The 24,829-nt window shown below is 44.8% G+C and overlaps 1 long non-coding RNA gene across 1 annotated transcript in view; it reads left to right on the top strand.

The window, feature by feature from the left end:
• Positions 1–24,829, top strand: part of LOC133081685 (uncharacterized) — a 222,603-nt gene that overhangs the window by 111,176 nt on the left and 86,598 nt on the right. Inside the window, exon 2 of the long non-coding RNA XR_009698893.1 lies at positions 20,799–20,928. This is a non-coding gene — a long non-coding RNA (uncharacterized LOC133081685). The remainder of the gene's footprint in view (positions 1–20,798; positions 20,929–24,829) is intronic.

The following is a 24,829-nucleotide window of genomic DNA, read 5'->3' as shown; positions in this document are numbered from 1 at the left end:
TCGTTAGCAGATAAATTTTTAAAGCACGGGGCTAAGAGCAGAAACATTCTTCTCCGTGTCTTCAAACAGTGTCTGCATCCCCACACTGCCACCAGGCAAAAATGCATGCACGACTCACAGTAATAATCAGAGAAGTGTGTTTGGCCCTGAGAAAAATCCACCACTAACGCTGCAGCACCACTCACCAAGTGTACCTTCCTGGGAGCTTGAATCAGGTTACAGGTGCGCCCAAAACTGGTGATATCCAGGCTGCTCTGTGTGTTCAGTGTACTTCGTGAGGATGTGGAACTTGGTGGAAAGGGCGTGAGCTTGGGAAAGCGGGGGCGGGTACAGTGCATCTTGGAGAGGCTTTTGGCTGCGCCGTCTCCCTTAGGGGTGGTCGTGTGTGTATGGCATTCCTGCTCACGTGGGCATTTTTTTTTCTAATTAAGAAAGAGGTGAAAGTCTTGCCCTTACATAAGTGATGGACTTAGGTCACCGATGCAGAAAAAATTTCCACTAACGTTGAGGTTTATGTAAGGTGAGGTCGTGCGACACGGGATTCTCTCGATGACTGAGTCAAGCTCATCCTCAGCCAGGCCATATTCTTGTCTGAAGGCGGAAGACAGAACCACTGGGCAGGAGTCCCTGGAAAAGTTTTCAGCTCCAGGTTCTTGATTCCCGGAGAATCCCATCCTTCCCTGTTGCCGGACACCCCTTCTTTCCCAGACACCTGCCGGGTACTGGCCTCTGTACCACGTCCGGGACATTTCATGGTACCAGAGGGGAACGGTTCTGGAGCCCCCAGACCACTTAGGGGAGTTTGACCCCAGTTTCTCCTGGAGATGATGGTGCGTCTCTGGTTTTCCTTTATATGGAAAATTCTGGGGAGACAGAGGAAATCTTACAGGTGATCTGATCAAACAGCAGAAAGATCAAGAGCCAGCCCTGTGCCTGTGTTTCCGGATTAGTGGAAAGACTGAGTATTTATTTCTAGATATTCAAACCTAGGACACGTAACTAGTTTGTTGCTAAATTGACATCAAGATCGAGGTTTCTTGAATTTTTTTTTCTTGTTTGCTGCTCTGCATATCCATGTGAGTTTATGCTACTATATATATGTATGTACGTAAGCTTGTGCTACTATGTGTATCTGTATAAGTTTACACTGCCATGTATGTACACTTGAGGTTATACTACTTTGTATATCCATAAAGTTTATGCATATATATATATGCACATGATATCCATGTGCGTTTTCAGCTACTGTTGAGTAAGAGTCTTCCTTATACCTCCTTGCATTCCAGTTGGCCCTAACTGGCGGTCTGGGTGCAGAGAAGGGAGTGTGGAGAATGACCAGGTTAAGAACCATCTTCTCTAACAAGACATTAGATCCCTCTCTCAGGATTCAGTTAAGCTCCCGAGTAAAGACAGAAATGAAGTTAGCATCCTTACGGTCTGATGTAGATTGCACATTCATTACAGCCATGCATCAAGTTGCGTGTAGGTATTATTTTTCTCCAGTGTCCAACTTTGCAATAAAGCTACACTTTTAAGGTATGTTATGAAAGGAAGTAAAACAGACTCCCCATTCAAAAGCACGTAAGAAATTTCTTAAAGCTCCAGCTAAGATCATCTTCCCTTGGGAAGGAAGAAGAGTAGGTGCTAGTCTACATGTGGGAGAATTTTCAAAATATTGAATACTGTTTCTGATGAGCTCAAGAGAATATGTAAAAGCAGTAGCAAATGTTTTGGTGGAGAATATATATTAGATCAGAGACATTTTCGTCATGACAATGAGAATTGACTCTACAAGGTTTGTTTGTTTTTTAATTCTTAGTATGAATTGCACTTTGTTTTCATAAGTCAGATCAAGTCAGTAAGCTGATATTGATCATGTGCCCGCCCACCGCCCAGCCCAGCTGCCACCTACTCCTTTGAATGAGGCTTAGGTTTAAACACACAACTCAGAAATCAGTCCTGTGTGTGATACGGAGGTCTCGGGTGATGATAGGATCTCTCTCATTCCCAGCAGCCGGGGCAGGACTCAGGTGGGGCCAGAACGGGCGGACTCAGTAGGAGGTTCCAGAACACCTGCACCCTCATCCCAGGTGTGCTGCTGGGGTTCCTCGCCTAGACTCCTCCTGTGTGGATGATGCGGGGGACCCAGCACTCTGCCCTCCACTGCTCCTCTCCCCTACAGGAGGCTTGGTGGGGGTTAAGGCCCTCACGTCGTGATCCAGCAGGAGCCAGAGATACATCCACCCCCATCCACAGTGTCCCAAAGGAGAAGAACACGTGGTCTTTGGTATCGCACCACCTGCAGGCTCTTCCTTTCCTGCTCAGCACCTAATCCACTGCCCTCCTGCTGGTGCCCAGGGGCTGCGTGCTCCACCTGGCGGGACCATGCGGGTGGGCTGGGAATGACTCCCTCACAGCTGTCTCTTTCTGCCCTAATTCTCCCCGTTCTCCCAAGGTGCGGTGTGATGTTTATTTCTCTGGGATCAGCAAAGCCTGACGAGAGTTTCCTAGGGCGCTCTGAAGAGCAGCGCACTAGCATCTGGTGAAAGAGATCGCCCAGGTCTTTTTCTTTCACCGAATGTGGTCCTGAGACATGGTGTGCAGTAGCAGTGGTTAGTCACTCCCACATCCTCTAACCGGGTCGCACTCTGAATCCCCAAGGCCTCCACCCCAGATCTCCTTCCCAGGACTCCCTTTCCTTCAAGTAGCCACCCTTGCAATGTTCCTTGATCCTACAGAAATGTTGGTTTCCCAAGCATGTTTATTTAGAGATTTTAAGAATTTCACATGTTAAAATTTAATTTTGTAATGCGTATGCCCACGACATACACAATTTTATTGGAAAGAGTACAGATGTAATTGCACACAGGCTTTCCGCACCATCGTTTCGTTCTTCCTGTTTGAAAGAGGGTGACTCCCCCTTGGCTCCGTCCCTCCTCTATCCTAGGAAGGTCGTTCACCTCTGTCTTGAACCCCACCTCCAGCCCTCTGGGTATCTCCCCGTTCCTGTCTTTGCTCACATCACCCCACACTCTGTGATGATGCCGACCCACACCTCATCATGGTACAAACACTTGACACCGACCCCTGTCTTGCTGCTTTAGGGCAAGCATCTTTCACACATGGCAGCCGATTCTTGTTGTTTTAAAAAATTATTTCCTGTGTGTTCTGTCTTCCCCTCTCCAAAGATGATGCAGATGACAAAGGCACAAAACGCGGCCAACTGCACCTAGTCTGGGACTAAACACGAATAGAGGCTGAAAAACAAATTCTCCTATAAAAGCGAGGAGACCACAGAATTCCCTGCCTGGACCCCGTAGTTGTGAAGTGAGACAAACTATTGCCCCTGCAGGCTTGGTTTTAGAAAACAGTAGCACGAACCCAAGAAGACTTTTTTCAAATATGGTTTTAAGTGAATCCACTCTTCCATCGCTTCATTCATTCTATGGAGACACCAAAGAGAAATGACACATGTCAGTTAGCAACACAAATCTTTGCACTAGAGGTGCCCTAAATGAGTCCAGGCAGCCTCTACATGGACCACCCTTGTGCGGGGTGGGGGCATTGGGTGCAGAGAGAAGTGTTAGTAAGATTCAGGTTGAGGGGATAAATAATAATTGTGGGAACAGAGCTTTCATGGAAAGCAATGAGTAATTTTCAGAATCCCATTTTTTCCTCTTGGGCAGAAGACCCATCTTCATGTTCTTGACTTACCTTAGAATCTCATCAAAATCCTTCCTTTCTTCAATGTATTACTAAGATTTTCATTCTCTGTTTATACTTAAGTAATGCCCCTTGAGTGTTAAACTTTTGGGGATCTGAGCACATTGTACCAAATATTTCCAGTAACAGGAATGTCCTTCCAGAAGGAATATCTTTTTTTTTTTTAAATTGAAGTATAGTTAATTTACAATGTTTTGTTAGTTTCAATGTACAGCAAAGTGATTCAGTTATACATATACTTTTTCAGATTCTTTTCCATTATAGGTTATTACAAAATATTGAGTATAGTTCACTGGACTGTACGCTAGTTCCTTGTTGTTTGGAAGGAATTTCTTAGCAAGCTCTAGAAATAGCAGAGAGAAAGACAACAGACAACACTTTCATACATTTCGTTCTTTGTTTCATTGACCTTTTGAACTGTCACCACCACCATCACAAAACATATTATTCACATTTCTTAAATGAAAACAAAGGAGAGTTAGAAAGGATGAATTATTTGCACATACTTCTCCAGTGCTTTAATTAAATTCACCTGCACACCCAAAACTGTATAGCTCAAAAGCACATGAGTTTTTTTCACCATACTACCTCGGTACTCTGTTTTACCTGTGGCATGTGATGCAAGCCAAAGGAAGAAAGCAAACAGACATTTAGTTGCTCATATATGCTAGCTGTGTTCTGGGTTTATTCCCAAGGCACATTCATAGTATAGACACGCAAGGTAAGTCCTGCATAGATTTAACAATAAAAATGTTAATGACAGTGGTTTCTATTCCTATTTGGTGGGGAAGGGAGGAGTGGACATTGACGAATTCAGTACATTTTTTTTTTTTAAGTAGAGGGAAGGATTATTTATTTATTTATTTATTTATTTATGGCTGTGTTGGGTCTTCGTTTTTCGTGCGAGGGCTTTCTCTAGTTGCGGCGAGCGGGGGACACTCTTCATCGCGGTGCGCGGGCCTCTCACTATCGCGGCCTCTCTTGTTGCGGGGCACAGGTTCCAGATGCGCAGGCTCAGTAGTTGTGGCTCACGGGCCTAGTTGCTCTGCGGCATGTGGGATCTTCCCAGACCAGGGCTCAAACCCGTGTCCCGTGCATTGGCAGGCAGATTCTCAACCACTGCACCACCAGGGAAAGCCCAGTACATTTTTAATACACGAACTGTTGTATGGAGGAAATTGGAAAAGCAGAGAGTTTGTTCTATTTGTCCTATGTGCCCAGCATATTTATAAATTTGTTCACTTTCAGTTGGGAACCTATGGCTGGCAGATAAACAGATGTATTGAATCTTAAATATTTTGCTGGGTCCTTAACAATGGTAGTCTGTCTGTGACTCGAAACAGACCAAAGGAAACTAAAAATAAAATCCTCTAGCCGATGCTAACTGTAAGATCATCTTTATAGACCTTTCTCAGTTCTGCTGAGGCTTACTCAGCATGTGCATTTCAAACTGCTGGGATTTGGAAGAGTTCAGAATAATCTAAAGGATGCCACCGAGGATGTCTGTGCAGCACTATGGAGCTTCTGTGTGCATCTGAAACTTCAAGGCTATTGGAGAACAAAGCTTTCTCAGCTTGAGCGATGAGATTTCACATATAATGTGGGTTTTGAGACATCAAGCGGAAACTAGAAGACCAAGAAGGCTCCTTGGACAGTGGGTGTCAGAACACACTTTCACACATCTATTCATCTCTTCTTAGGAGCTGCTTTTGGACTTATGCAGAAAATATCTTGATGGTTTTGGGCAGATTGAAATACACTTTCCTAAAATAAAATAACTGGGACCTGGGGGAAAGAAGAGAGAGATCCTCTCTTGTTTTCATTTTTGAATGAGATGTTAGAACATCCATGGCCAAAGATCACAGTGCAAGCAAAGACCAGTGCAGGGAATGAAGAGATGCAAACATGGCTTTTATGAGAGGTGATTAAGTGAAATGACGATCTGCAGAAAAGAAAACTCAGGACCATATGTGTGGTGGGAGACCTTCTGAAATGGCCCCAATGAGCCTTGCCTCCTGCTATTCACACCCTTGTGTAAATCCCTCCACTTCTGTGTGTGCAGGAATCCTGGGGGGGCTGCTTTTCAATGGACACAGTACAGAAAAAAGTGATCGGAGACGAGGTTGTTGTCTTAGCTCAGGCTGCCGTAACAACGTACCAGTGTGCTGGGTGGCTTATCAACAGACACATTTCTCACGGTTCTGGAGTCTGGGAAGTCCTAGACCAAAGTGATGGCAGATGAGGGCTCTCCTTTCAGCTTGCAGGCAGCCGCCTTCTTGCTGTGTCCTCACATGGCAAAGGGAAAATGGACTATGGTGTCTCTTCCTCTTCTAAAGGGCACTAATCCCATCATGGGGGTCCCACCTTCATGACCTCATCCGTCTAACCCTAATCTCCTCCCAAAGGCTCCACCTCCAAATACCATCCCATTAGGAGTTAGGGCTTCAATGTATGGATTTGGGGGGAGGGGGAGGGGACACAAACATTCAGTCCATAACAGTTATTATTAAAGACCAGGACTCTCTCTTGCTAAGAGACCCTCAACTCTCTCTGTTGCCATCTATGCTTGGTGCTGATGAGGCAAGCTGCCATATTGGAGAGGCCCACATGGCAAGGAACCAAGTGCAGCCTTCAGCCAACAGAGGATAGAACTGACAGGCTCTCTGTCCATCAGTTCATGAGGAGCTGAATCCTTTCAGCAACATCAGGGAGCTTGGGCATAAATCCTTCCCGGGTAGATTCTGGAGAGGAGACCATAGCCCTGACTGGAGTTTTAGCCTGTGAGAGACCCTCCCAAGGTAGAGGACCAAGCAGAGCCTTGATCTGCAGAAATTGCAATAAATGTTGTTGTTTCAGGTCACTGATTGGATGATTCAATACACAAATTTGAGATAACGTGATAACTGGATACACAGCAATAGATAATCAGTACAACATGGTAGCCCTTTTCAAATATTTCAAGGGCTTCCAATGATGAGAAAGGTTTAGATTTGTTCTGTTGATTCTGCAAGAGCAAATAAGTGCCCATGAATAAAAGTTGTAGGGGTGTAGGTATAGGTAATTTAAAATGAATACTTTCTAACCATTTGAGATTTCTGAAAATAGAGTAAACTTCCATGTAAAGCAGTGAGTTTTGTAAAACAAAGACTGCTGCCCGCCATCGAGTTCTACAGGGATCAAATCGTTAGCCACTGCAGTCACTGACCTTCAGTAAACCCTGAAAGGAATTCAGGGGGAAAACAGGATGAAGTATTCAGTGTTTTGGATACATGACCCCTAGATAGTTAAGATGCCTATATAAGGAAGGATTTCAGTGACCCCAGGTTCTTGCATCTTCCCATACATAGATGAGCACTAAAAGCATTAACTTGAAATGTCTGGGGTTTTTCTGTTTTTGTTTTTGTGCGTGCGTGTGTGTGTGTGTGTGTGTGTGTGATTCGCAATAATCTTTTACTAAGATGTATGCTTGACTACATGTATTTCCCAGCCAAAAAATAAAAAATCATATATATCCAGGCTCCTCCCGTACCTCTTAGGAACAGTTCCTTAGAGCTATGTGAGATGTCTCCCAGGCTACGGTCCTCAGTAAGGTCCCCAAATAAAACTGAAACTCACAGCTCTCACGTTGTGTGTTTTTATTTCAGTGAACAGTTTCTCCTCTAAGGATTTCAGGCAAAGACCCAATGACCCATCTCTCCAAGTCTTGCATTGAGGCTGGACCAGATCCCATTCTCAAAACTGGATACCTGTGGGAATTACATGGGGAAATTTTAGAAAATGCCCAATTTTAAGCCTTTCCACCAGAGATTCTGATCCAGCAAGTTGGCAGTGAGACTGCAAGTCACATATATTTGCCAAGTCCTTCATCTCTCTTTGATACAGCAGGTCCAAGGACTGATGTTGGAACTTACCACACTGGAAGACCTCTAAATACCCACACTTTGGATTTCAGTTTCCAACTTAAATGACTGTAACCAAGGTAGTTAATGCTCTGTTAATTCCAGTTTTTTTTCCTAGACTTACTTTTTTTTTTTTTTTGCCAAGTATATCTTCCCCCCCATTTAGGATAAAGTGGGCATGGGGAAATGTTAGATGGAGAATCTCTTCCCTGAGAGGAATGTGGTAACATACCGGGCATATGGGAAGCATGTTATTTTTATCAAGTCAGCAAACAGAAACTCAGAGTTACTTCCATTTTCAGTCAACCCTCATCAAGGTGTCTTTTCTGACAACCTGAATTTTTTGCGACTCATCAGTCAGGGAGATGAGATAAGCATGTGTGTCCATTCACCTTGTAAATATTCAGCAGTGGTGTTGGCACTGAAATAGCTGTGAACAAAAGAGAAAGGCTCTATCTTCAGAAAGGCACAGAGAAGTCCAGATATGAAAGCAGAAGCCTCACATGCTATGAAACAGGAAACCCAGACTTGAGGGAAGAAGGGGAGATGAGGAGAGGTGGAAGCATCCCTCAGGCCACATTAGAGCCTTAAGACTTTTAGGGCATTTTGAGCTGTGCTGAAGAGTCTTAAATAAGAGAGTGACATAATCACAGTTCAGAAGATCATGTTAGGTCTTGGTGCGGAAGCCATCAGAAAAGGATGTTGCATTTCATTGTATTTGAAGACTTCACACAAATAATTTCAATATATATACAATAAAATATTACTCTGCCATAAAAAAGAATGAAATCCTGTCATTTACAACAACGTGGGTGGACTTGGAGGGCATTATGCTAAGTGAACTAAGTCAGACAAAGACAAATCCTGTATGATTTCACTTACATGTGGAATCTAAACAATACAACACATTAGTGAATATAACAAAAAAGAAGCAGACTCACAGATACAGAGAACAAACTAGTGGTTCCCAGTGGGGAAGGGGAAGGGGGAGGGGCAAGTTAGGGGGAGGGGTTTAAGAGGTACAAACTATTAGGTATAAAATAAACAAGCTACAAGGTTATATTGTACAGCACAGGGAAGATAGACAATACTTTATAATTACTTTAAATGCAGTATAATCTATAAAAAATTGAATCACTATGCTGTGTACCTGAAGTTAATAATATTGTAAATCAACTATACTTCAATAAAAAGGTCAGCTGTTGTTTAAAAAGGCTTATAACACAAAAAACACTGAAGTGTCCTGCTTCATGACCTCTCCCATTTTCAACTGCTTCCCCAGAGGCCATCCACGCTCTTACTGTTCCTTCTGGAATTTAGAGGAAGATGTTTATTCTCTTGTTTGTTTAGAGGTAGCTCTTCTCTGTTAGCATTCAAATGATTTGAAAGCAATCACCAAAATAAAACCACAAACCTCCATCGACCCACTGTCTCTCACCTCAAGATCTGATGCTATTTAGTGGTGGTGGTAATGGGGGTGTTAACTGCTGGAACAGTTTTCTGAATAATTCTAGAACGTATCCATCTGTTTTTTTAAATTAATTAATTAATTAATCTTTTGGCTGCCTCGTGCAGCATGCGGGATCTTAATTCCCTGACCAGGGATCGAACCTGCGCCCCCTGCAGTGGAAGCGTGGAGTCTCAACCACCGGATCGCCACGGAAGTCCCTAGAACTTATCCATCTTGTATCATCAAAAGTCTACACCCACTGAACAAAACTCCCCATTTCTCCTCCTCCCCAGCCGCCGGCCACCATCACTCTGTTTCCTGCTTTCTTTCCATGCAAGACTCATTTTTCCATTTGTTTTGGACCGATCCTTACTCATTTTTAAAGCCTGTGAACAGTTCTTTACCAAGAGAAGATGCTCCGTTGATGTCGATTGAGCTCTCTTTAAAATCTGAAGTCGCTTGGTGCCCTGATAAAGTACAAAAGTATGGGCCATAGTTGTTGATTGTCATGCAAACTGCAAGTCCTCTCATCCTTGTGTGGTTCCCACACATACAGAAAGGCATAAAATATTCCATTAAAATCATGTCTTCGAGGGACCTCATTCTAGATACTCCCAATGACGGGATCATTCTTAAGCTCTGTGTTCACACCCACCGCCAGTGCCCAAGGTTTGGAGACAGCTGCCCCAGAACTTTCAAATAGACGTCTTGGGGAAGGCCATCTGCATGCTGGTGGAAGATTGCAGTTCCCCTTGTTTTAAAGAAGGGATTACGGGGCCTTTCACTTAAGGCTCGAAGGGTTTGACAGAATTGTCAAAACTCCGAGGCGTCAGCTTGGCAAAATGAACTGCTCGAAGCGACACGTGTGACATCATCCGCAGCTCTGCACGGGGTGTCTCCGCGCCGCCCCCCCCACCCCCCGCCCCGCCCCGCCGCGTGTGCTTTGAGTCTCAGGATGCGAGAGTAAAGTCTGTGCACGCCTTTCTCACCATCATTTACAGCCGTGATGCTCACCCGGGGATGCGACTCCTTCTCCCGGACGAGCCCCGGGAAGTCACAGGGCCACCGTGGCGCTGTCTCCTGGCGCGGTGCCCACCGCGGGAACATCGCAGTGTCATTTCCTCACGTTCTGTTGGTCACCGCTGTCCCCCTCCCGCGGTCTCTGCCCGTGACCTCTTTCCCTGGAGCCCACCCTCGCCCCTTCCTCTGTTTCACTTCTGACTGTGGTCAGTTAGGGCAGCTCAGGGGCGTCTGGCCGCTCTCCCTACACATTCGCGCTGAGAGTGTAGACGGACCCTCTGATTTAGAATCGCCTCCTCCTCGCGTACCCGAGCCGGAAGTGTTGACCCTTGAAAATGACACAGAGGGTGGTTCCGGTAGGGGAAGCTCCCTGTCTTCAGGTCCAACGCGTCTCTGCTTACCTGGGTCAGCTGTTCTTCCCCAAGTGTTAAAGATGTGGAGAGAAATAAGAGCTGCAGCCACGCAAACGTTATCTCAACCATACGTAGGCTAAACTCGTATTTTTCAGAATCAAAACGTGATGATTTGACCTGGGAAGAGAGTAAGAGACACGGGTTCATAGTTTTGTTGGAAGAGACATTTCACAGTGGCGTCAGGCAAATGGGCCAGCACCCCGGTTGAAAGGGGAGTCCAGCCTGGGAGTGGGGAAGGCGCAGTGGCCACCGCTGCGTCCGGCTTGGCCACAGTTATGGGGTCATGCACACAGCTTCTCGTCTCAAGTCTCTTCACGTCCCTAATGCCAAACACACACGTCCAGCAGGTGACTGTCCACTCAACCGCCGAGGGGTTGTTCTCACGCGGCCGCCTCTGGGGAGGTTAGTTCTTTTCACACTGCTTTGCTGTGATTTGTTTCCAGGTATAGCTCCACAGCCATATTCTCTTTGGGGATAGGGAATTTTTCAGGGAATTTTTCTTGTTCATCTTCGTGACCTTGGACTTGAGCCCTGAAAACTACAAGGCACTTCAAACATGCTTGCAGACTCAGTGCGCTATTTAAATTGTAAGTTTATCCCAAGGGTTCTAAAGTTTCCATCCATATTTTCAGTGCCTTTAACTGGACTAATTTCTATGAGCCAGAAGAACCATCGTCATGTCTAACTAAAATAATGAACATAAACCTGCTTGGATACCACAGTAGTTACTATAATGCTCCCTTTTTTGACAGTTTTGGATGAAAGAGAAGGGGAACAGGGAAGGAATTACGTCGGGCAAATGGTAGCTCTGTTTCCCGCATCCAGGAATCAGAATCAGAGCATAAATGTGGTACAGCCTTATGCATATAAAGGGTCATTTCCTGCAGGCACACATCATAAGCACAGAATAAAATATACACTCCTGCAGGCTCTAATTTCATATTTATGAAATTTTTATAGGTTCTCTAATAGAGACGATGCCTAAAGTTTTGCCAAGGTGCGAACAATATTTTATAGCACGTGGATGTATCCACCACTATTCTTCAGACGTGAGAGTAGAAATATAAATAGTTGAAACATTTTCTGATGAAAGCGTAGACTCTCCTGGGCATGAATCACATGCCTTGCCATATGCTGTTAGACACCCTGATATATATTATCCCATTTAATGCTTATAAAACCTGCTAAGGTAGAACTCATTATGTTTTCAGTATGAGGGGGCTGGGACCCAGATCCATGGTCACAGTGCTAATAAGTGAGAGGATGTCAGGGACAGATTATCCTGCCTCTAAAAACACCTCTCTGCCAGACTCTTCTCCTCATTTATGGGATGTCCGTCTTTTGTCTTTTCTTTTTTTTTTTTTTTTTTTTACCAGACATCCTTTTTGTAAATGCAGCGGGTACCATCTTTTTGGCTATTTGCTTCATGAACATGTTTTTCCATAGTCCAGTTTAGTCACTTTTACTTGTCTCTTGTGGCGAACAAATGCTTCCCGGCATCTATAATAGAGACGCATATATTTCCATCTATCTGCATACGTCGAACGGATACTCCAGCCCATCGGGGGATCGCTTTGAGTAATCTGTCCTCTTGCATAGAGATGAGAACAGACGCTGAGCACCGTCCCGCGATGGCCCGCCCCGGGGAGTCCCCTCTGACCTTCGAGCCGGCCGCCGCCCTTCCTCCAGGGTGGGGCTCCCGTGTGCTTGTCGTCCTGGAGGGATATGTCACATGTCTGCCCCCAAAACAAGTCCTTATGCACCACACCTTCGCTACCAGTACCCACACACTAAAAACCCCCATGTAGCAATGCCGGGAGCCAGGACACCCAGGTTCTGAGCTTTGCCCTTCACCAGCCGTGTGACTGCATATGTGGTTTTTCCTTCTGTCTGGTCTTACTATCCGCCTCTGTAAATGTGGCTCGTTCTCAAGTGGGGTCCTGGGTCCAGCAGCATCAGTATCTCCTGGGAGGTTGTTAGAAACGCACATTATTCCACCCGACCCCCAGCCTACTGAATCAGAGCCTCTGGCGCGGGGCCAGCAGGGAAGGTTTCCACAAGTCCCCCGAATGACTCCCATGCGTGACAATGTCTGACAACCACTCACCTGGACCAGGGCCCAGCAAACTACAACCCATGTGCCAAATCCACCCTACTCCCATCTTGTAAATAAAGTTTTATTGGAACACAGCCACACAAAAAATACCTCTCAGATAGCCAAGTGAGGAATCTCTCAATGTAGCCTGAATAAAGTGCTTTATCCTGGCATTAAAAAAAAAAAAAAAAATCCACTACGCCCCAAATCCTCTTCTTTCAATTTCAAAATCCACAGAAACAGGGACACTATTTCTCTTGCAAATGCAAGTGAGAAAGTCAGACACAGAGCACCGATGGTGAGACACTGAAAACTAAATTTTGACTTACAGATAATTCAGTGAGCCCTGTCATTGAGATGGGTGCTTTGATTATCAGGGAAAAGAGTAAGACAATGGCATCCATGCATAGTCTTATTATGTTGCAATTACCCCACACCTAAGAAGGCAGGCACAGAGCGCCAACGTAGGGGTCACAGAGCTGGGTCCTAAGGGTTATTCTGCCCGCCCACCATTAACCATTTATGGAATGACCTCTCTGAGGAATTAGAAGGACAGCAAAAGACGTGAAAGCAAACCAGAAGCAAACACACACAATGACAATGTCCTTTAGGGATTCTTGAGTGAAAACAGCACTTGAGCATAGCTATACAAAGATGATCTAGGCTGTTCAAGAAAAAAACAAATACAGAAACTTGCCAGGGGCCACCTTTCCAGCGGCTCCTTCTCAGCTTCATCGTCTACTCTTCCTCATCCACGTGGCCAGTAACTCTCGGCGTTCTCAGAGCCCGGCTCTGTGTCTCCTGGTTTATGGAGCTCGTCCTCATACCCTTTGCCTCCCAACAGAATCCTATATCCGTGTGTCCCAGCCCGTCTCTCTGGAGAACTCCCAAGACTGTACATTCTCCTGCCTAATTAGCACAATCCACTTAGATGCCTCAGAGGAATTTCAGCCTGAACAAGGCCCCGCACTGGATTCTTGGGCCTCTCCCTTCTCCCTGTCCATTGCTCCAGCCTGACCACACACTCATAGATCCAGGACTCATGCTACCTGGGCTTCAACCAGCACGTGGTTCTCTCTCTCATTGCTACCCTCCCGACCTGAAATCTACCGTAAATTCCTGCCTAGGTGACTCTGTAGATGCCCCCAGTTCGGGGAAGAGGGTGTGGCTGCCGGAAGCTTGGGGAGGGAGACACACATTCGAGAAAAGAACCACAAAGACTTTGGTGATTATTCAGGGTCATGCTTCTCTCTCCCCAACACCTCCTTGCACAGTGAGGGCAGGAAGAAAATCCGCTTGCTTCGGCTCTGTCTGTTCCGCGTGGTAAATGCACAGGAAACGTTGGTTGAATTAAATCAGTGGTTCTCAACTGGGGACAGTTTTATCCCCCAGGGCGCATTTATGGAATCTAAAAAATACAACGAACTAGTGAATATAATAAAGAAGGAGACTCATAGATACAGAGAACAAAGTAGTCGTTACCAGTGGGGAGGGGAGGAGGGGCAACATAGGGGTAGGAGATTAAGAGGTACAAACTGGATATTATGTATAAAATAAATGAGCTACAAGGATATATTGTACAACACGGGGAATGTAGCCAGTATTCTATAATAACTATAAATGGAGTATAATCTTTAAAAATTGTGAATCACTATATTGTACACTTGTAACTTACGTAATATTGTACAGCAACAATACATCAACTAAATAAAAAGATGCCTATGCATCTTTACCCAGGTAAAACAGAATGAAAAGTAAAATAAAACAAACATCCCACAATGCCCAGGACAGCCCCACATACTAAAGACTTATCTGGGCACCGTTTTTTCCCCATTTAACAGACACCATGAGGTTAGACGGACGGAAACAATGATCCCGTCTTGAAAGATGGGAGAATTCAGCCGCTGTGAAGTTAAATATCTTTTCTAAGACCTCAGCGAAAAACACAGCACAGAACCGTGTCTGCCGATTCCAGATTTGCACTCCCTTCCCTGGGAGCCTTCCAGCAGGGAGAGAAGTTCAGTCAGATGGAGAAACTCAGAGCGAAAAGGGCCCCCATACTGTGAGGAAGCATCAGATTGTGTGAATTTGCCCTGATTGCCAGCCGTGGTGTGTAGACACACGTGTGTACAGCCTCCCTGCTGTGTGCATGTGAGCATTTCCTGCAGCTCAGTCTTCTTGACGCTCCTTTGTGTGTCATTAATTCTGGAGCCTTTGGGGTCACATCGTTTCAGACCATTCTCTAACATCAAAATAATCAATGAAGAAATACGAATTACAATATTGAAATAATGAACGCATTCCCCCTGAATTAATTCTCGCCGATATCATTAAGATGGCACAAAAGAAAGAGTCGATCTTGTCTCCCTCGAAGCCATGGCTCTGCGAGGTGGTGTGAAGGGCTGTGCAATTATCTGGCCGATTGATCGGTGGAGACTGTCATCTATGGATCTCAGGCGCCCCAGCCTATCTCTCTTCTCTCCTAGCACATAAATCCCTCAGCAGCCTAAGCCAGGATTGTGCCGTCTCCTTGGCCAGTGAAGGAGAGAAATGCGTGAAACTCGGACAAATGTAAATCTTGTATCAAAATTTTAGGAATTAGCCTGTTGCTAAGAGAGAAATTCGGCATGAGGTTGGATTCCCCTAAGGCAGTCTTCAAAAGAGGGCCGCCACTGTCCTTCTGTGGTCCCTCACCTGCCTTTCTTCCCATGCTTCCCCTGGCTGACGTGAAGGGATGATGAGGTGGGCGGTGTGCTGTCCTTATTGCCTAAAAACCGAAAGATGCGTCTCATCTTTGCTTTGTCTTTGCCTCCATTTCCCACTTCTTTTCTGTAAGGATCCCCCCTGCAAGAGGATATAACAAATGTCTCGTCGCCTGTCCCCTCCTCCAGTCTCGCTTTCCCCACGAGTGAAGTGGGGAGCAGTCCTTCGTCCACCAGCTGGCATTCTGAGGCCCCTTTTGCACAAGAGGGAAGTCAAGTGCTGTGAGGCTGGGGTGTCTCACGTCAGCTCGGAGGCTGGAGGAGGGTGGTCTATCCACTCGCACTGTCTGAGGCTCAGCCTCCTGCCTGTACGGTGTGTACCGTCGTTGGCCTTCGTCCTGTGATCGCAGTGGGGGCTGGAGGGCTTTTGTATAGTAAAGGGAAGATGTGAAGCACAGACCAATGGCTGTGATGGTCGAGCGCAGTACTACCAGGGAAGTAAACATACACAAACACACCCCCGGACAGTCCTGCTTGAGCCTCTCATTGCTGATCTGTTCATCGTCAGAGTCTGAGGACAAGGAAGTAGTGCATCAGTGCTACCCAGTGTTGCCATCACCCCCCGCCCCCGCCAACACTCTCCACTTGCTCCCATGTCTTTTTCCTTCTTATGCCATGCCCTCTCCTCGGTGGCCACCAGATCGCTGCTTTCCCCTCACTTTGAAATCAAATCACCACCAGGAGACACACAGTACCACCTACTAACGGGGTGTAATTAATTGTGGCCGCAGAAAAAAAGGGCTTCTGCGTATTTGAAATTACTTACGAAGAGGTGCACGCCAACCTACAGCAGGAGGTGATTCAGACCAGGGTTTCTTCTGTTGTCAAAAAGAGACCCTCTGGGGGATTCAGGATGCCAGTGCCCAGAAGAGAATGAACTAGTTCTTATGGAGAAAGTCGCCTGTCATACTGCACAAGGCACTGGACGGGCTGCCGCATCTCTTTCCTTTTTTGGCAAAATCAATAAACAATTTAAATAAACAATGACACTTCCCACCCATCAGCATGTCCTTTTTTTCCTTCTTCCCCCCCCGCGCCCCCCCCCGACCCCATCCTTCCTAAGACTCCTCCTCGTCCCGACCAGCAGTAATTAGTTCTGTATCTATGGGGGCAACAACGTATCTCCTTTGGTTTATGACCACGTTTCTTTGCATTGGTTCCCATAGAGAAGTGTGGGCTGGGACATCGCGACAGTCTTCTGGGAGACACCAGTTTCGACCGTGTAACAGAGGGCTGACTTTTTAACCCCTTGGCCTAGGTGGTATCTGGGCCCAGAGGCAGTGTGTGTGTGTAGGGCTCTTTGCAGAGGACGGTGGCCAGGAAGGAAAGGACGCCATGTGGGCATTTCATGTTCTTTCCTTTCTCAGCAAGTGCAGGGCGGGGTTATGTTAAATTCGGCTCCTTGTCCTCATTCCCCTGGGGCCTCATCAAACAAGGTTTGTGTCCTGGGGTCAAACAGCAGGTCCGTGCTGGCTCTCTCTGCAGCTCGACCTCCCCATCCGTCAGCTCCCAGCCGGAAGGCAGGGGCCATGTGGAAGTGGCTGCAGGGAGCTTGCTTCCCCTGCCACACCCCACGGGGGTCCCTGGCAAAGACGGACAGGGCACAGAGGGAGAGATGCCGAGGCAAGCGCGCCTTGTGACTTTAGGCAGGTCTGGGTTGTTAATGAGAAAGGGACCCTGGTCCTTGCTCAGAGGCCTGCGTAATTGACCACCAGAGCCGCTTGAGGGATGAGCCATCGATCAGCCACACTTAGAGGCGGGCTTGCCATCACTGTCATGTGAGGCCTCATTAACAGAGGCCTGCTTGCTGAATTAGATAGAATTTAGTGCCACCGAAATTAATGGGATGCTGTCTGAGCATCCTTCCCCTAATAGTGGAAAATCAAGTTTAAGTGGTAGGAAACAGCACTCCCACTGAGAGCGGAAACATTTCAGAGGGGAAAAGAAGGAAACTTTTTAAAGTTTGCAGGGGAGAGGCCGACAAACAAATACTCTGTGTTTCTAATTATGGCTCAGAGCCAATTTTTACATATATTAACTAAACGTTACCTGAAAGAGCTAATGTTAGGGACTGTTAGTTATGGTGACTATTTTCTTTTATTTTTCCTCTAATGAGGATTAAGACTTTTCTCCCATTAGATAAAGATAGTAGGGAATACAGATTTACCATGATTTGCTAGCATCAGGAAATCTAATAAATGGAAGTTTGTCATTTAACCCTTTGAGAGGCAGAGTGGGGAGGATTGTTTCGAAGTTTTGACTTAGACTAGAATCAGGAAGAAGAGAGTCTAATCAACTATCTGGCTGTTTCAGATGCCAGACGTGTTTTTGCATCTGCAATATGTATAGAATATACTACTTCCTACTGAATTCCAGTTTTTCAGTGAAGCAACTTTTTAATTAAGTAGCTCCCCTCTGTTAGGATTTCAGAGACTTTACCAAAACAAAAACAAAAAATGAAACAAACCCTAGTCTTCTGTATAGCACTCTTCAAGTAGGTATCCATTTCATCTTTCTTGAGAAACTAATTAAGAAATAATTATTCCTAAAATCATATTAATGAACGGACTATAAATAATTTGTGGATCTTAGTTTTAAAGCCCAACTTAAAAATCTTTGATGGAATAAGAATAACCTTTTTTTGAAAAATCAACATATGTTCAGTTTCTATTTCTCTCTTCCCAAGACATTTTTAGAAATGAAATACGCAGAGTCGTACCCTGTTTATTCCAAGGCTTGTTTGATAGCAAAGTATACTATTCATCTTTTGGTTTAGTAATGTGTTTGAACATAAAGAAATAAAGACCTTAAAAAATCTTCAACGGTGTCTTGAATATCAAGAGGTCATTGATCTTAAAATACCTTATTTATTTTGCAAGTTTAGCCAAGTGTGTTATAAATTTTTTCTAAAAGACTTAGGTCTATTCGAACCACTAAAACAATCACCTCATGAGTCTACACTTCCTCTAAGTCCTTTAGGTAAATAAGAATGAAATGTCATAGTAAAGAATCATCATTGTGAACTGAAAATCTGTTTTTATAGGAACAAGAGTAAAGTTTTACAGTTAACCACATAGCACGTCTCTGGGTCATCTGCTTTACGTCTTATTTTAGCCACATAAACTGATCACTTGGGAGATTGCTCCATAATCATACTGACATGCTTTATTTTTTAAATGCTTGCATGGCACTTTATTGAATGGGTATACCGTAATTTTCTTCACCATTATTCTATTGGTGGACATTTAAATTACTTCCAAACTTGTATTGCTATGAATAATCATGCAATAAATATTCTTGTCATATCCCATGAGCCAGAAACAAACTGTTTAATAACTATTGCTTTAAAATATGATTTCATATCTGTGAGGCATCATTTTCCCCCTTAATTAACTTTCTTTTCCTGAATCTTACTGGCTTTTTTGCATGGTTTTTTTTCCCCCCCTCTTGTGAATCTTAGAATCAGCTTGTCTAGTTCAGACAAAATTTGATGACTTTATCTTTTTCTCAGGTGTGAATGTGGACATGTGAGAATAATGAAAAAATAAAATATCCACTGATACTCCCATTTTGCAAGATTCTGCATTGTTAATACATTGGCTATAATATCTGCAAGAGTGGGGTTACACCAACTGATGAGTTGTGCACGCATGACGAGTACAGTAGTCTCACCATCAATGTCACTGACACCAGTTTCATTGAACACCAACGTCAACTAATGTGTGAAGTACTGAATACTTCTCATCTAAGCCATAGTCTTGTTACTGAACCAAACTTGTGTCCGCTCGCCCGCGTGCAGTAAAGCCAATCTCCTGACACCAGGTCGTGGTGAAGGCAAGTGCAGTGTTTATTGCAGACACCAACCAAGGAGTCAGGTAGCTGGTGTTTAAAAGGCCCAAACTCTCCTGATGGCTTTCAGGGAAAGGTTTAAAAACCTTTCAGGGAAAGGTTTTTAAAGGCAGGGTGTTTTTAAAGTCGGGGTTGCGGGCTGTGTGATCAGCTGGTGGACACTCTTCTGATTGGTTGGTGGTGAGGTCATCGGGAGTCGGCATCATCAACCTTCTGGTTCCAGCTGGTCTGGGGTCTGTGTCCTGGTGGGCAGCATGCAGTTAACTTCTTCCACCTGGTGGGGGTTTCAGTATCTTCAAAACAGCTCAAAGGACGTGGCTCAGAATATGATCTGTAACCCTGAGCAAGAACTAAAGGTCCTTGACTTTGTTTAGTGGCTAAACTATTATTATTTCTCTAGCTTGACTGTTTTCCTTTGCCTCTTCATTTTCTCACTTCTCTGATTAAATTTGCTCTTTGGAACTCAGAGAAGGCCTCAGAGGCTAAAGCTTTTCTACAAACAAGGGTTGGGAGACTCAAGGGGTTGTCTGTCCCCAAGAAGGCCCCAAAGGGTCCTGCTTGGTTTCAGTCCCAATATTTTTATCTTGTTCCTAACGTAGAGGATGGTGTTGGTTTCAGTCCCAATATTTTTATCTTGTTCAGTCCCAATATTTTTCAGTCCCAATATTTTTATCTTGTTCCTAACGTAGAGGATGGTGTTGGTGATTACATCACTTAGTTATCTACTGCGGTGTAACAAAGCAACACACAGTGGAGTGGCTTACAGTAACACGTGTTCATTTTCTCACAGTCTCTGTGGCTCGGTAGCCTTGGAGTGGCTGAGCTGGGTATTTCTGCGTCAGGGTATCTGACGATGTCAGCTGGGAATACACTGATTTGCATGGCTGTTGGCTGGAGGTCACAGTTCCTCACTGTCCGCCAGGAGAAGGTTTCAGATCCTCGACATGCTGCCTTCCCCATGGGGCTGCCTGAGTGTCCTTCCTTCCCCATGGGGCTGCCTGAGTGTCCTTACGTGGCAGCTGCTGGCTCTCTTCAGCATGAGTGAACCAAGACAGAGAGCAAGACAGAAACCATAATGCACTTTATGACCTCGGGAAGCAGGCACCATCGCCGTATAAACAGTAGTGTCCTATGGGTCAAACAAGCCCACTGTGAAACCGTGCAGGGAAGATGTATATGAGGGTGTGAAAAGCAGGGGCAGAGATCGTTGGGAGCTGTGTAGAGCAGCTAACAGCCGCTTGAAGAACTGACACTTTGAGTTCTCACTCTGGAGCCAAAGACAGATGAGTTTTAATCAAATTTTCAATTGCATACAGTCTAGTGAATTCCTTTTATAATTTGGTCTCATCACCAATATGTGCAATTTAGTGTGTATGATGACCACCATTAAGAAGGTGGTCACTCAGATAACCTTTAGGGTGACTATAACTGCAGTCTCTTAATTTATCAAGTTCTTTTTCCTTTACTTTTAGCATAATTCTTTTAACATTTCAACAATTTAATTTTTTCCTCCTCCATAGTTAATTCCTCATTTAGGTTGAAAATTATTTCCCTAAACCAACAGAGTTCAAATTGTTTCTCTCAAAGGCACCAGAGATTACACCATCGGCGATAGAGCTACACGGTGAACATTTGCAACAATCTGGAGGAATACGTCCTTTGCACTCGACACATCTCACCCATTTATAAGATCTCTGCTTTGTTCCAGAAAGCTCAGGTGAGGTGAATAACTTTGGAATGATTGAGTGATATGGCTTCCTGTCCTCTTTAATTTCTCTCTCTCTCTCTCTGTCTTATTTGGTCTTTGATTACAAACATACACATATCAGTACAGAATCTAGAAAGACTTGGATGCACCAGTGATTCTGCCAGATGTAAACTACAAAATATAACATGTTTTAAAGTGAATTCTTTACTCAATTCTGTATGCCCGAAGTAGGAGAGTTGAGCTAATAGATTGGTGGAAGCTAACTGGGTAGAAATATTAAAAACAATTTGGTGGAGGAAGCACTTTAGGGTGTTTTACCATATTGTCCAGGAAACTTTGGATCTTTCTTTTTATTCGTTCTTCTCCATCCATAACTTGATCGCTCTTAAGTAATAACTTTAGTCCAAAATATCAGTCATAACAAAGGGACTCGCTGAAAATTACTGCTCATCAACACACATACGTGCATGCACACACACACACGCTCTCTGAACCTAATTAAAGCAAACTATCATCAATTTCCATCCCTTAGGCATCTCTAATGATATAAAAAGTGTCACAGTTGATAGGCAATAATAGCCTTCCATTCAGGGCTTCTTATGGTCTACAAAGCTGGCACTCACGCAATGAATAAGACATTGACTTGGGATTGCTAATGATGTTGAATCACTGAGCTTCACTTCTTTTCAGAGAGGTGATAGTAGCAATTAACTTCACAATTCAGATGGTCAAGATGACTCACAGTTGAAAGCCGCTAAGTTGTCTGAACATCAATTTTCTTTTAGGACTGTACTGGAAAGCTCTAAAGCAGCAGTGAAATGCTGTTGGGAATAGTAAAGCTCTCAAGTTGAGGAAGGAGACCGACCCATGGGGAGTTTCTCACCCCATTTTTCATGGGGACTGAAGAGTCATTATGTCTCAGTTTTTGACGTATTCTAGGCTCTATTATACCTTTAAATAATTTTCTTATTCAAGAAGTCACATTAAAAAGGTGTGGGGAGACAATTCATCTGGGACCTCTTGCATTTCTGCATCAATTGCAAGCAGAGGTAGTGACGGCCTTTATTCTGAGCTATCTTTTCAAGGATGTGTTACCAAACACAAGTTTGTGTGCCACACACACAGTGAGGCCAAACAAACCGAAATGTTGCAGTTTGGAGCAGAGAAAGGTTTATTGCAGGGCCAAGCAAGGAGAACGGGTAGCTCGTGCTCAAAACCCCCAACTCCCTGATGGTTTTGGGGGAAAAGTTTTTATCTGCAAAATTTGGGGTGAGGGCTGCAGGGCACGTGACGTTCTTCTGATTGGTTGTTGGTGAGGTAACAGGGCAGTGTTCCAGGAATCTTGTTCTCGGCCTAAAGTTGCCATCCTCCACCTGGGTGGGGGCTTTAGTTCCTGCAGAAGAACTCAAAGATACTGTTACATGTATTCCTTGAGGAGGAACCAGCACCCTGCCCCAAGGCTGTGCTATTGTGTCTTGACTGCTCCTCTCTTGTTTCTGCATCCCCTCCCTTCCCTGATTAGTAACTGTTTGAATCTGCCCTTTGGAACTCAGGGAGATCTAGGAGGCTGAAACCTTTATCCTGCAAATAAGAAATGGGGGACAGGAAAAGGCTTTTGTGCCCAGGAGCCCCACAGGGTCCTGCTCAGATGTTTGTATAGCTAACAGCTTTGGAAGATAGACAGGGTCTTCCTCTAAAGCAAATGGCAGGCTTGCTTTATTTATTGCTTATTACACTCCCCATTTAATAAAGACAATGTCTTCCTCTATTGTTACAATCAGACAGGTGTACGGCCTATTATCAGTGTTCTGGCGTATTATCACGTTCCCTAAGCACAGGGTCCCTCTCCCGTCACACAATGCACTGTGTGTGCAGGCATCACCCAGCCCTCTTCATGTTTCCTGTGGGGACCAGCACAAACGCTGCTACTCTGCTTCCTGCTGTCACTGTGAGAACAGACAGTCTTTTGCCTCTGACCCAGGAGTCTCTTGTCTTCTGCCATCATCTGTGAAGCTCTGGTAGGCTGGCTTGTTGGAATGGAACCACACTAACATCTCAGATCCTTCACCGTTCTTAACAAAGGACTCCAGCTGAAGAACAGGGAGAAATAAAATGATGTCAATCCTATATGAATATAAATATGCTCTTTAAGCCAGCTTCTACAGAGGAAGAAACATGTCCTCTAGCAGCTAGGTTCTTCCCTGCTGTGACTCATAACCTCATATTTCATACTTTTTTCATTCGATGCTGGTCAAGCCCCCAAGTTCCTGGTGAGGCAGTGGAGGGTACGGATGCTAGCAGGGAGTGCAGTAGATAGAAGCAGGTCAGGGGAAGGAGAGAAGGTATATGCACACTGGGGTCACATGGTGTCCAACCGGCCAATTTCACTTTCTTTCTAACCAGTACTGATGTTTCTGGGGTTTAAGGCTTCCCAACTCCATCATTCTCTATTAATTTGTCTGATATTACTCATAACAATCTCTACTGTCCAGCCTGGCCACAGTCCAAGTGGGCATCTAAGCAGCAAGCGGCCTTTTCTCTAGGGGGTAGTCCTTCACAGCAGTGATGCAGACGAGAAGAACGGGTAGGATGACATGGACATAAAACTACATCCTTGATTGCTCAGCCTTGCTGGGCTCATCTGTGTCTCGCTTCCAGCTGTGCTTTCCCTGCCACAGTGTGTTCACCCTGCAGACCGAGTGATTTGGGCGAACCCTCCAGTAGCCTCTCATTCCACCCCGTACACGATGCAAGCTCGTTCCCAAGACCCCAGGGCTCCGAGTGGCCCCCCCTACCCTGCCCACCTCTTGAGCCGGCTGCCTTTCTACCTCCCTTGCTCAGTAGCCTCCGACCTTACCATCCTTTCTTCTTTTCTGTTGACAAACAAGACCGCCTTCCCCAGGCTCTGCTTCCACCTGGTACCTCTCCTCATGAAGAGAGTTTAGGTGTCCTCTCTCCAGGGAAACCTTCCCTGACCACTTGTCCAGAAGTGTTTCTCTATCTGCCAACTTAGCATCATTCTTAGTCTCCTCACCCGTGTGACTCATTCCATTTCTATGTGGTACACTCCCTCTCACACTAAACAGCACGTAATATAAATTATTTTGTTCATGTATCTATTTGTTTGTTTGTTGTTTGCTCCTACTATAGTGACTAGGCTTCATAAGAGCAACTTTATCTGTCCTGCCCTCTCCCCAGCGCTTAGAACACAGACTTGGTGCTCACTGAATATTTGTGGAATGGAGGTTTAATTCTTTTCCTATGAAGTAGGAGAAGTAAAATTTTAGGCTACATATAAAGTAGTTTTTTTTTTTTCTCGTAAGCACAAGCTTTAGGAACAAAATCATAGTGGCCAAAGTGTAAAAAACATTAGTCCGCTTCAAGATTTATAAATGTAACTTTTCCCAAGCTTTTGGCAATAACTACAGAAAATCTGCTTGAGTCCAATGATTAAAATGAGAGCAAACAATTGACCAATAAGTATATAATAAGTTCAAGTATCAAAGAAAATTATTTGTGAGAAGAAAGTCATTAATGATCATACTGTTCCATTCTCGGCAAGTAAGAAATAATGTTCCAAGTCTTGCTCTCAGGTTATTATAAACATGAGAAAATTGTGTAAAAGAGTTTCAGGGAAAAATAATTACCTACAGTTACATGAAGGATTGTGTAGCAGAGGAAAAATAATTTTCCCTCCACCCTTCTGAGTTCTCTTCTGAGACCCCTGTAATAAAAGACAGCTTAATGAGAGAGAAACACATAGAAGTTCGTTTCCTGCCTAGCTCGTGTCCACATGGGGGACACCCAGGGGCAAATGGGCACTCCCCCAGGCAGCTTTTGGGGAAGGTGAGGTGGGACATGAGCATCTTTGGGGAGAGTAAATGGGTTTTAGGAGAGATGATGGGGCCTT

The sequence above is a fragment of the Eubalaena glacialis genome, chromosome X (assembly GCF_028564815.1).
Source record: "Eubalaena glacialis isolate mEubGla1 chromosome X, mEubGla1.1.hap2.+ XY, whole genome shotgun sequence".
NCBI classification, from domain to species: Eukaryota; Metazoa; Chordata; class Mammalia; order Artiodactyla; family Balaenidae; genus Eubalaena; species Eubalaena glacialis.
Note: the sequence above shows the minus strand (reverse complement) of the source record. Positions and strands in the feature narration are given on the sequence as shown.